The sequence below is a fragment of the Ictalurus furcatus genome, chromosome 29 (assembly GCF_023375685.1).
Source record: "Ictalurus furcatus strain D&B chromosome 29, Billie_1.0, whole genome shotgun sequence".
Taxonomy (NCBI): Eukaryota; Metazoa; Chordata; class Actinopteri; order Siluriformes; family Ictaluridae; genus Ictalurus; species Ictalurus furcatus.
The window spans coordinates 6,327,632-6,340,195 of NC_071283.1; the positions used below are offsets into that span (position 1 = coordinate 6,327,632).

General features: G+C 39.3%; 1 protein-coding gene across 6 annotated transcripts in view; it reads left to right on the forward strand.

Moving 5' to 3' along the window:
• The first annotated feature begins 1,794 nt into the window (after positions 1-1,794).
• LOC128604273 (collagen alpha-1(XIX) chain-like) overlaps positions 1,795-12,564 on the forward strand; it is a 250,103-nt gene continuing 239,333 nt past the window's right edge. For all 6 annotated transcript variants that reach the window (XR_008385160.1, XM_053619275.1, XM_053619277.1 and 3 more), the window contains exon 1: positions 1,795-1,867. The gene's annotated coding sequence lies outside the window, so the exon portion shown is untranslated. The remainder of the gene's footprint in view (positions 1,868-12,564) is intronic.

Here is a 12,564-nt window from a genome sequence, read left to right on the forward strand (position 1 = left end):
ATTAAGTAATCCTACTACAAAGTACAAACACTATAATTACAGAGAACCATATTCAGAATGCTCTCCAAAATTCACCCCATTGAAGTCTCTACTTCCATGATAGGGAGTTGATCCAAATCTCACTAGCCAATGAGAGTAAATTGCTGTTAAGCCCCGCCCATACAAGTGGTTTGTGCCAGAATGGTGACTGTAAACTTTCTGAGCATAAACGGAAACTTTGAAAGTGTAGATGAAAACTCTTGTAGTGCATACATGAACCATGATTCACCATTTTTCAGTTTCAGAGTGTTTGTCTAAAGGGGCCGCTGTGGATCAGGTGGTAGAACGGGTTGTTCACTAATCGTAGGGTTGGCGGTTCGATTCCCGGCCCACGTGACTCCATATGCCGAAGTGTCCTTGGGCAAGACACTGAACCCCAAGTTGCTCCCGATGGTGAGATAGCGCCTTGTATGGCAGCTCTGCTACCATTGGTGTATGGGTGAATGAGACACAGTGTAAAGCGCTTTGGATAAAAGCGCTATATAAGTGCGCCGTTTACCGTTTGTCTTCTTTCTCATTGTATCTTTTTGTTTATTTCTGGCAAAGTTCAATGCTACATTCAATACTTTTGGCACAAATTTAATTTAAAACGCTTACTGAGTGTGAGAATTCACCTCAGATGGGACACCAATCCATCACAGGGTCCACACTCATTCACACGTGCACACACACACACACACACATACACACACATGCAATTTACATTTTTGCCAGTGTCCCCCCCGCCCTTGTTTTGAACTTGCTATAATTGAAAATATATGGATCATGGTAGGCTATGCTAGCATTAGTTTGCTTGCAATCATCAGTTAGAAGACGGTGTATTTTTGTTTTCTTTTCTTGCAGTTTAGTTAGTTTTCTTGTGGTAAAGTTAGAGGGTACTTTTTGTTTATTATATTGGCCTGGCCGGCTTCTGAAGAGTGAAACCACTGTGTGTATAAAAGGTTCTCCGTCTGGAGAATAAAAACAAAGTAAACGCAATCTTGGTCTCGCCAACCCTTTTCACTTAATAAGTTGCTTAATAAGTATTTATTTCACTTAATAAGTTGCTTAATAAGTATTTAGCTATTTCAGTAGAACATTTTAGATGCACTTACTTACACATCTTTGTAAAGTCAAGACATATCTTTGCCTTGGCTCCACTTAACGTTGCTCCATACCTATTCACTTTGCTTTACTTCTGGACAAGGTCATGGCAGATGTCTGATTTACTAAACCACTCTGAAGCATCTACTTTCCCCTGAGGATCAGGTCAGGTTCACATTTGTTCTAATTTCCACAAAAGATGTATTTTTAAGATTAGATATTTTTTTTTACCTTCTTTATTTAGGGTTGTGTACCTTCAAATTATATGTTTTAAAGGCAACTCTTACTCCTATTCATTCCAAAACAATGACAAAAACATTGGCCAAAAAGTACATTTATGAAATACACCACAAAAAAGGTATTTATTATGTGGTGTCTATAATTCAAATATTCACATAATTAATTTATATTCAAATACTTTTGCATATTCCAAGCTCTACATACTATTTTCTCTACACGTGTGCTCAAATGAACCCTACGTGTTTTGTTATTCATCCTGGACTGGTTCAACACAAACTAGCATGCACATAGGCTATATCTTCATCTCTGCATGTGATGTAGCTGTATCGTACGGGTGTAGGATAGTGAGTAAGTGGGAGGGTCAGTGTGTGCGACTAATAAGGACACGCTTTCCTCCAAGAGCTTCCATTCTCACTTTTTACCTCCGAGTGTGCGCTCTGGACCGGAGGCACGTTTAAAATAGCGCTTCAAGAGCTTTCGGGGGAAAAAAACTTTCTCAGCTGATGTAAGTAGGCTACGTTGCCTTCTTTTGTTTGTTTGATTTCCTTAGGTAGTGTTGATCCAGCGGAGTATTAGCCTACTTCTGGCTCCAGTGTTCGTCTTGTCATTTATAATTGTGGATATTTATTCATTCTTCTGGCGCCTCGCATGATGTCGGCCTCCTGCGAATTAAACGAAAGTCCTCGATAAAGTCTTTTAGAGAGGAACAGATCACATGTATTCTCACTCGAGCTAATGTGTGCAGTTGAATAGTGCGCAGCGTTAAGCTTGTATAGTGCGTGTTTACTGTAAAATACTAGTGTCACTTCAACTGTACACAGTCATGTGTAATATAGGCAGCAATTTCCTTGGGCAAGAACCCTACATGTTCAGAGCACGGAATCACACTGCGAGCACACATGTTCGCGCGATATTTATTTATGAGTTTATTTTTGCCTAGTCAACATGAACCGTAGACTGAACATTCCACACTGTCCCGTTGGTAAGTGATGTGATACCTTCCTGCGCACTAATCAGCGAAGTGTTAAGAGACGTTCGGCTGATCCTCACGTGATCCATGGGCAACGTCCCAAACCACATACTACCGCACTAAATAGCAAGTCAAAATAGTACCTCCGTATGGCAACCCAACTAGTACTGTAGTATGCTGTTTGGGACACAGCCACGAGGTGTATTTATTAATGGAATATGTGACCTCACATCTGAGACGGATACACAGCTGAGTTGTATCAAGCTCAAGTTCAAAATACAGGTAAACCGATGATGGGATCCGGTTAAACGGAAAAACTTCAGGAGGGTCTCTTTCTCTCTCTCTCTCTCTCTCTCTCTCTCTCTCTCTCTCTCTCTCTCTCACACGCGCACACACACTTAACTGAATATTAATTTATTTAATTTTGTTATTAATTTGAATATAAGGTGGGAAAAGGGTGGATTCTACATTATCAGTAATAAAGTAAATGTAAAGTTATATGAAAAAATGAGTACATCCCATGGAAATTGAATTTATTTATTTATTTTACATATTTGGACATGCAAACATTTGATCATCTTTGAAACAGTGTCTATTAATAAAGTTGATATACTTGAAGAAAACCACAAGGAAAAATAGCATTTTCAATCATTTATTAAACAGAAATATCAATAAATGTCATATACTTCTGTGGAAAAAGTAAGTACACCACTGGCCTCAGAAGCTAGTAGCAGAAATAACGTCTTGTCAGTGTTTTGCATAATTGTCCATGAGGCTTGCTGGAAATTTTGTCCATGCAATATTCTTTCGGTTGCAAGATGTTTGTGGGTTTTCTTGCCTGTACTGCTTGCTTCAAATCCCCCCATAACATTTAAATGGGATTTAAATCTGGGCTTTGACTAGGCCATTCCATAACCCTCCATTTCTTCTTTTTGAGCCATTCCTTGGTGGATTTGCTAGTGTGCTTAAGATCTTTATCATGTTGAAAGGTCCACTTTCGGTTCAACTTCAACTTTCGGACAGATGGCCTCACAATATTTTCAAGCACTCTTTGATATGATGCAGAATTCATAGTTGACTCAATGAATGCAAGCTGTTCAGTCCCTGATGCAGTGAAGCAACCCCAAACCATAACATTTCCACCACCATGCTTCACAGTTGATATAAGGTGCTTCTCCTGAAAAGCTGTCTTTGCTCTGAGCCAAATATGTCTGCTGTTACTGTGGCCAAAGAACTCAATCTTTGATTTGTCTGTCCAGAGCACATTATTCAAAAAGGCCTGGTCTTTGCCTCTTTGCTTATTACCAAACTGTAGTCTTGCAAAGACTTTTTCCTGACACACCTCCCATGCAGGTCAAATTTGTGCATTGTCTTTCTGATAGTAGAAGCATGCACTTTTTGGGGGGTTCTTGGAGACTTCTTTTTGCATCAGACTGTCTGCTCTTTGGCTGAATTTGCTGGGACGACCAGTCCTTGACAGTCCTTGTTTTTTTGTTAATACAAATTGTGAAAATGACTACAAAATGTCAATTTTATGTGTCACTTGATAGTGTAGCACCTTTACTAACAGGCACTGTTTCAAAGATGATCACATGGTTGCTTGTCCAGATATGTCAAAAAAGACAACAATATTCATGGGGTGTACTTATTTTTTTTCACATGACTGTATTTAAAGTCCCCTCTGAAAGTATTGGAATGGCAAGGCCAGTTCTTTTTCTACACACTGAATACATTTGGGTTTGAAGATCAAAAGATGACTATAAGTTAAAAGATCAGAATTTCATGTTTCATTTCCTGATATTTACATCCAGATTTGTTAAACAGCAAAGAACAGCACACCTTTTGTGGCAGACCACCCAATTTTTAGGTGAGCAAAAGTAATGGAACATAGTCTTAAAGTAAATTAAAGTAAATAACATTTACAGTGGTGCTTGAAAGTTTGTGAACCCTGTAGAATTTTCTATATTTCTGCATAAATATGACCTAAAACATGATCAGAAGTTCTAAAAGTAGACAAATACAACTCAATTAAACAAATGAGACAAAAAAATTATACTTCTGCATTTATTTGTTGAGGAAAATGATTTAATATTACATATCTATGAGTGGCAAAAGTATGTAAACCTTTGCTTTCAGCATCTGGTGTGATCCTCTTATGCAGCAATAACTGCAACTAAAAATTTCCGGTAACTGTTGATCAGTGCTGCACGTCAGCTTGGAGGAATTTTAGCCCACAACTATGGGATGTTGGTGGGTTTCCTCAGATGAACTGCTTGCTTCATATCCTTCCACAGCATTTTTATTGGATTAAGGTCAGGATTTTGGCTTGGCCATTCCAAAACATTAACTTTAACCATTCTTTGGTAGAACGACTTGTGTGCTTAATGTCATTGTCTTGCTAAATGACCCACTTCCTCTTGCAATTCAGTACATGGACAGATGTCCTGACATTTTTCTTTAGAATTTGCTGGTATACTTCAGACTTCATTATTCCATCAATGATGGCAAGTCGTCTTGGACCAGATGCAGCAAAACAGGCTCAGACCATGATACTACCACCACCACCACCATGTTTCACAGATGGGATAAGGCTCTTAGGCTAGAATATAAGTGTTTTCCATTCTCCAAATATAACATTTCTTATTTAAACGAAAAAGTTCTACTTTGGCCTCATCTGTCCACAAAACATTTTTTCAATAGCCTTCTGGCTTGTCCCTGTGATCTTTGTCAAATTGCAGATGGGCAGCAATGTACTTTTTGGAGAGCAATGGCTTTCTCCTTGCAACCCTGCCATGCGAACAGTTGTTTTCGCTGTTCTCCTGATGGTGGACTCATGAACTTTGTTCCTTTGTGACACTAGCCAATGTGAGAGAGGCCTTTCTGGGCTCTACAGTGTGACCATTTCACTCGCATTTGCGACTGAAAAGTACTTTGTGCGACTGTGAATAAATGTTTAGGCGCACCGGTGCGAGTGACCTGTTTGGAGTTGTATAATACAATCGGAATAAAAATAACAGGAAGTCCAAAATGCATCTACACCACGCAACAGTTACTTTCACACTGCTTTTCATCTCCTCAGTCAACCTAACAAGTGTGCACATACTGCAAAGAAACCATTATGATGAAGAGAGTAACTCTGTACATCATCTGCTCCTCTCAACTTGCCAATCTCACAAACCGCCATTTTTATTGATCACGCAAAACGACCCGGACCTGCGACTTTGACCTGCTTCTTTATTAAATAATTCCTCACCAATCATAATCAAGATTAGCAACTGTTCAGTCTGTAAACATACAGTACACTACCGCTCTCATTCACTCTCTTCACTAACTCTAATAGACAGCGCATTCAAGGTTGCCAGATATCACTAGAAAAGTCACCTCTAGTTTCCATGTTCTGATTTAATACCCCAAAATCACAATATTATCAGCAGACATGGCAACACTGTGCTGGGCAACCGATCTAAAAGGAACAACTGATAAACAAACAAACAAATAAAATGTAAAGACAAAATGTGCTTAGTTATAAATAAATCATTTAATGTAAAAATAGATATTATAATAACTTCATAAAATATAAATAAAATGAGAAATTAAATAATGTTTAATTACTATGGGTTGCACTTAATATCAATTTTACATTAAGCTTAGGAAGCTTTTTCCTTAGAAGACTACTAGCCTTTTTCCTAATACGGCTCATGCTTGTGTTAGTCTACTTTTAATTAGGACTCTTTATTGTTTAAAATATTTAAAAATAAATATTTTATGCTTGTTTATTTATCAACAGTATTTCTCATTGCTATTATATTAATTCAATTAACAGTGAACATGAGCTTACATTTAACTGTTTATGACAAACCTCCTGATTAAAGCTTAGACAAAAAAAAGATTGGTATCTGGATCGGTTTTGATCGCTAAAAATCCTGATCGGGGCATCCCAAACTAAAGCGCTTTGCATCTGACAGGTAAATGAACTCACCCGATCACATCCTATATGAGATTATTCAGCTATATACACAATATATGCAGAGCGGTTCGAGAACTGGCTCAAACCCAGAACCATGACAGTGGAAAATGGCTAATAGTGTAGTTTTAAATATATTTAAGATTAGCCGACTTGAAATACTGAACATTGAGGTTTATTGTATTTATTTACAAAGCAAACAGGTTAACGGTGGTTGTTTTTTGCATACAGTCTGTAAAATTAACTGAAAATATTAAATTTAGTTTATCAGAAGGTAACTTAATTTGTCATGGCTCACACTATGTTCCTAAATTCTGTCATTAATGACAAGCTCAAGTTTTCACTTGCGTGTTATATTGTGGCACATTAACGTTACCATCTCTTAAAAAAAATAAATAAACTTCAACCGTGCTCCAAAATTTTTGACTGTGCTCCTAAATTTTTGTAATTAGGAGCACAAGTGCTCCTAAAAGAAATTGTTACCGTAGAGCCCTGCCTTTAGTTGTTTAAAAGTTACCCTGGGTTCCTTTGTGACCTCGCAGACTATTACATGTCTTGCTCTTGGAGTGATCTTTGTTGGTTTACCACACCTGGGGAAGGGAACAATGGCCTACAATGTTCTTCATTTATATACAGTCTGTCTGATTGTGGATTGGTGAAGTCCAAACTCTTTAGAGATGATTTTGTAACCTTTTCCAGCCTGATGAGCATCAACTCTTTTTCGGAAGTCCTCAGAAATCACCTTTGTTCATGCCATGATACACTTCCACAAACATGTGTTGTGGCAGTCAGACGTTGATAGATCCCTGTTTTTTAAATAAATAATATAGAAAATTCAAGCAACTTTCAAGCACCACTGTAATATTTAGTTGCATATACCTTGCTTGCAATAAGTGCATCAAGCCGATGACCCGCTCACATCACTAAAATGTTGCATTTTTCTTTTGTGTTGCTTTTACAGGCTTGCACTGCAGCTTCTGTCATTGGCAGGGCTCTACGGTAACAATTTCTTTTAGGAGCACTTGTGCTGCTAATTACAAAAATTTAGGAGCACAGTCAAAAATTTAGGAGTACAGTTGAAGTTTAGTTTTTTTTTTTTTTTTTTTTTTACAGATAGTAACATTAATGTGCCACAATATAACGCACAAGTCGGCATGAGAAAACTTATCAATTATGACAGAATTTAGGAACATAATGTGAGCCATGACAAATTAATTTACCTTCTGATAAACTAGATTTAATATTTTCAGTTAATTTTACAGACTGTATGCAAAAAACTGCAACCGTTAACCTGTTCCACCTTGTAAACAAATACAAAAAACCTCAATGTTCAGTCTTTGAAGTCTGCTACTCTTAACTATATTTAAAGCTACACTATTAGCCATTTTCCAAATTCTCCAAAGCCAATTGTTGAACTGCTCTGCGTATTTTGTGTATATAGGCCTATCTGAATAATCTTAAGTGGGATGTGATTGGGTGAGATCATTTATCCGCCAGATGCAAAGTGCATTAGTTTAATGGCGTTCATTACTGATGTCCTGATCAGGATTTTTACAGCTGATACCGATTTCTTGTCATCTTAATGAAATGGATCCAGATACCAAACTTTTTTTGTTTAAGCTTTAATCAGGAGATCTATCATAAAAAGTCAAATATAAGCTCTCTGCTCATGATCACTAACTATCTAACTAACTAACTAACTATCTAACTAACTAACTAACTAAGAGTGATCATGAGCAGACAGCTTATATTTGACTTTTTATGATAGATCTCCTGATTAAAGCTTAAACAAAAAAAAGTTTGGTATCTGGATTAATTTGTTTCACTCTTAATTGAATTAAAATAATAGCAATGAGAAATACTGTTGGTTAATCGATAAACAAACAAACATAAAATATTTATTTTTAAATATCTTAAACAATAAAGAGTCCTAATTAAAAGTAGAGTAACACAAAATGATCCATATTAGGAAAATGAAGGCTAATAGCCTTCTAAGGAAATAGCCTACTAAGCTTAATATCAAATTGATATTAAAATGCAACCCATAGGAATTAACATTATTAAATTTCTCATTTTATTTATATTTTATGAATTTATTATTGTATCTATTATTTTTATATTAAATGATTTATTTACAACTAAGCAAATTTTGTCTTTACATTTTATTTGTCTGTTTGTTTATCAGTTTTAGATGGGTTCCTCCATTACAGTGTTGCCATGTCTGCTGATTTTCTGGGGGATAAAATCAGAACATGAAAACTGGAGTTGACTTTTCTAGTGATATCTGGCAACCGTGAGTTTAAATTAAGTTTATGTGCTGTCTATTAGAGTTGGTGAAGGGAGAGCGGCAGCGTACTGTATGTTTACAGACTGAACAGTTGCTACTTTTGATTATGATTGGTGAGGAATTATTTAATAAAGAAGTTTGAATTAAACCCACCTTGTAGCATTAGCATTATTATTAATTTACTCCGCCCGACGCCGCTGTGACTACACGAGCAGGTCAAAGTCGCAGGTTCAGGTCGTTTTGCGTGATCAATAAAAATGGCGGTTTGTGAGATTGGCAAGTTAAGAGGAGCAGATGATGTACAGAGTTACTCTCTTCATCATAATGGTTTCTTTGCAGTATTTGCACACTTGTTAGGTTGACTGAGGAGATGAAAAGCAGTGTGAAAGTAACTGTTGCGTGGTGTAGATGCATTTTGGACTTCCTGTTATTTTTATTCCGATTGTATTATACAACTCCAAACAGGTCACTCGCACCGGTGCGCCTAAACATTTATTCACAGTCGCACAAAGTACTTTTCAGTCGCAAATGCGAGTGAAATGGTCACACTGTAGAGCCCAGAAAGGCCTCTCTCATATTGGCTAGTGTCACAAAGGAACAAAGTTCATGAGTCCACCATCAGGAGAACAGTGAAAACAACTGTTCGCATGGCAGGGTTGCAAGGAGAAAGCCATTGCTCTCCAAAAAGTACATTGCTGCCCATCTGCAATTTGACAAAGATCACAGGGACAAGCCAGAAGGCTATTGAAAAAATGTTTTGTGGACAGATGAGACCAAAATAGAACTTTTTCGTTTAAATAAGAAATGTTATATTTGGAGAATGGAAAACACTTATATTCTAGCCTAAGAGCCTTATCCCATCTGTGAAACATGGTGGTGGTGGTGGTAGTATCATGGTCTGAGCCTGTTTTGCTGCATCTGGTCCAAGACGACTTGCCATCATTGATGGAATAATGAAGTATACCAGCAAATTCTAAAGAAAAATGTCAGGACATCTGTCCATGTACTGAATTGCAAGAGGAAGTGGGTCATTTAGCAAGACAATGACATTAAGCACACAAGTTGTTCTACCAAAAGAATGGTTAATGTTTTGGAATGGCCAAGTCAAAATCCTGACCTTAATCCAATAAAAATGCTGTGGAAGGAAATGAAGCAAGCAGTTCATCTGAGGAAACCCACCAACATCCCATAGTTATGGGCTAAAATTCCTCCAAGCTGACGTGCAACACTGATCAACAGTTACCGGAAATTTTCAGTTGCAGTTATTGCTGCATAAGAGGATCACACCAGATGCTGAAAGCAAAGGTTTACATACTTTTGCCACTCATAGATATGTAATATTAAATCATTTTCCTCAACAAATAAATGCGGAAGTATAATTTTTTTGTCTCATTTGTTTAATTGAGTTGTATTTGCCTACTTTTAGGACTTCTGATCATGTTTTAGGTCATATTTATGCAGAAATATAGAAAATTCTACAGGGTTCACAAACTTTCAAGCACCACTGTAAATGTTATTTACTTTAATTTACTTTAAGACTATGTTCCATTACTTTTGCTCACCTAAAAATTGACTATTGACTACATGAGCATGTCACAGTCACAGGTTCAGGTCATTTTACGTGATCAATAAAAGATAGCGGTTTGTGAGATCGGCAAGTTGAGAGAAGCAGATGGTGTACAGTGTTACTCTTGTCATCATAATGGCTTCTTTGCAGTATTTGCAGACTTGTTTGGTTGACTGAGGTGATGAAAAGCAGTGTGAAAGTAAATGTTGCATGGTGTAGATGCAGTTCCAATCTGTCCTTTTGATTCTTACTGCTCATGAGTGGTTTGCATCTTGTGGTATGGCCACTTTATTTCTTCTTCGAATGTTGGCTTGTGATACTTTCACCCATGCCCTGTGAAGGTTGTTGGTGATGTCACTAACTATTATTTTCTTCACAGATCGCACAAGGTTTGTCATCTACTGCTGTTGTTTTCCTTGGCTGACCTGTTCCATGTTTGGTTGTTAGTACACCAGTGGTTCCCTTCTTTTTTGTATTGGCTATGCCGAATGCTTGTGAAATGGCTGTAATAGATTTTCCTTCTTTTCTAAGTTTCAAAATGGCTTGCTTTTGTTCCATAGACAGCTCTCTGGTCTTCATGTTCGTTTATCGTATTTAACAATAAATGCAGTCTTCACAGGGGAACCTATGGCTCAAACCAAGAATAGACATTCAGCACTATTAATTCTTTAAACAATTAATTTAACAGGAAATGTCTGGGTTACGCATGTAACCCTGTTCCCTGAGAAGGGAACAAGATGTTGTGTTTAGCATTACACTATGGGAGCGCCTCTCGCGCGCGACCGGCATCTGAAGCTTGTGTAAAATCATGCCTATTTATAGGCCTGCCATGATCAGGTGACGTGGCATTTAAGCACGTCGCGTGATATAAATATGGCACCTGTGAACCGCGCCATCAGCCTCCATTATCTGAAGCGAAGATGCAATTCACAAGCCTGCCCTGGTATGACAAAGCTACGCAACGTCTCATTCCCTTCTCAGGGAACACGGTTACATGCGTAACCCAGACATTCCCTTTCAAAGGGAACTTCGACGTTGCGTTTAGCATAAAACTATGGGAACGAGAATACCCACTCCGTCACACCGAGGGTATGGCCTGTTCAAAAAGACCCGAGCCCAAGGGTCACTGCAAGACACTCGAGCCTGGGGTGAAATGAATATCCAGGCTGTAATAACGAATGAATGTGTGTTGTGTAGACCACCATGCAGCAGCACACACATCCTGTAAGGATACCCCTTTGGACAAAGCCTTCGCGGAGGCAACCGCCCTAGTGGAATGAGCCCTTATGCCCAGAGGCGTAGCGAGACCGCGCGCATCATAAGCAATAGAGATTGACTCCACTATCCAATTAGAGATGCGCTGCTTTGACACAGCATCAACTCTACTGTCGCCGCCAAAGTAGACCAGCAGCTGCTCCAACTTACGGAACTGGCCGGAGCGGCGAACATGAGTAGAGAGAGACCTTACTGGACACAGCAGGTGTATCCTCTCTTGTTCCGGTGTGAGGAACGGAGGAGGGCAGAAAGCCTGCAACACCACAGGCTGGGCAGCCTATGTAGGCACCTTAGGAATATTATCCAGCCTAGGATACAGGAAGGCCTTGGCTAATCCAGGGGTAAAGTCAAGGCAGGAAGGGGCAACAGAGATAGCTTGTAGATCTCCTACTCGCTTGAGAGATGTCAGGGCCAACAGAAGAGCTACCTTTAGAGTCTTCCTTTAGAGAAGCTTCTCAGAGGCTGACTCTAAGGGCTCAAGTGGCGTCCTGACAGACCTTCCAGGACCACAGAAAGGTTCCAGGAAGGTATGCGCGGCCTGCAGATAGGCCTCAGCTGCCTGACACCATGCATAAACCTCGAAGTTAGAGGATGTTGTCCCACAGAGGCTCCATCAACAGGGGCATGGCTGGCCGAAATGGCGGCCACGTAAACCCTGATTGTAGAAGGAGCCCACCCCACTGAGAAACATTCTTGTAAGAAAGCCAGGACTGTAGCTATTGCGCGTTTCACTGGGTCTACAGTGGATCCGTGCGGATGGGAATCTCCCAAGGAGTGCCATCTAGCAGGGATATTATCTCTGAGAACCATGTTCAAGCTTGCCAATAAGGTGTTACTAGAAGCAGACATAGACTGTCTTGGCGAACTCTCGCTAGAACTTGTGGGAGCAGAGCGATCAGGGGAAAAGCGTACAGATGTGTCCTCGAGCACATGTTCACCATGGCGTCCAGCACTAATTGTGCGGGAGGAGTGAGGGCGAACCACAGCGGGCCGTGTCTTGTCTCCTCGGAGGCGAACACATGCAGCCTCGCTTGGCCAAACCTCACCATATGGACTCCACCACTTGTGGATGGAGCCACCAATTCCTGGGCCTCAGCCCCTGCCTCAACAGTATGTCTGCCCCCATATTCCCAGAATGT